The following is a 967-nucleotide window of genomic DNA, read 5'->3' as shown; positions in this document are numbered from 1 at the left end:
GCTCCCTTAGAAAGCCATAATAAAATACATCAAATCACCAAAAATGGAAATAAAAGCATGACCACAGACACCATTACCAGTTCTGTTGAAAATTAAATGGTGCTTTCTCTGTTCTCCTAAAAATATTGCTTTTGAATGAAGGAACTCTCCAATACAATATGTCAGCTGATTAAAGTTCTAGATGGAAAACCAGCAGTGACAAATACAACAATATTCTCTCTATTCACCTAAAAACACCACCCCTTGGTCTGAACTCTCTTAACTTTTTACTTCTTACCAAATTAGGGTACCAGAAGAAATACCGCATACAATACAGTAAAAGAAAGATTTCTATATAACGAGATCAAATATCTTACTAACAAGATTAACTAAACCCAAGTCTTGTATGTATATCACTTGCAAAAGAATCCTGGAAACCTGGAAAATGTGTCAAATTCTCTTTCCCTAAACTTTATAAGCAAAATCTTGCAATGACTCTCCTGGATTCGAAAAAGGGCTGAAAATCATTCAGTCACTGCAACAAACAAGATTCTTCTTTTGTCAATAGGATACAAAATCAAATATAGGTTTATGGGTAACCCTAAATAAGAATAGATAACAGAGAACAAGAAAAAATATAGGAAGAGAATGCCAAATTACTGACTGGCACTTTCTGCAGCTTTATGAAAGTTCCTTCAAAGACCAATTTGGAAGTATCCAATCACATGCACCAATGACTAACTACAAAAAACAACAACAACAGAAGCTGACAAACAATTCAACCATACAAAATTAATGCATGACAAACAATAAAAACAAAACTGTCAAAGAGAAACCACAAGTCTACATTGTATCTATTTTTAAACAAGCAAAAATAAAAGCACAAATCAATTAGGGAATACACTACTATCTACTCAAACAAATTGTATGGTAAATAAAAGTATAAGACAAGAATTATATAATGAACTAATATTTTACATTTACATTT

General features: G+C 31.7%; 1 protein-coding gene across 1 annotated transcript in view; it reads right to left on the bottom strand.

Annotated features, from left to right (window-relative positions):
* Positions 1 to 967, bottom strand: part of LOC119590664 (longitudinals lacking protein, isoforms H/M/V-like) — a gene marked incomplete at its 5' end in the record, with an annotated part of 13,501 nt that overhangs the window by 2,926 nt on the left and 9,608 nt on the right.

This window comes from Penaeus monodon, chromosome 27 (assembly GCF_015228065.2).
Source record: "Penaeus monodon isolate SGIC_2016 chromosome 27, NSTDA_Pmon_1, whole genome shotgun sequence".
NCBI classification, from domain to species: domain Eukaryota; kingdom Metazoa; phylum Arthropoda; class Malacostraca; order Decapoda; family Penaeidae; genus Penaeus; species Penaeus monodon.
The sequence above is the reverse complement of the archived record's forward strand: the minus strand, read 5'-3'. Positions and strand labels throughout refer to the sequence as shown.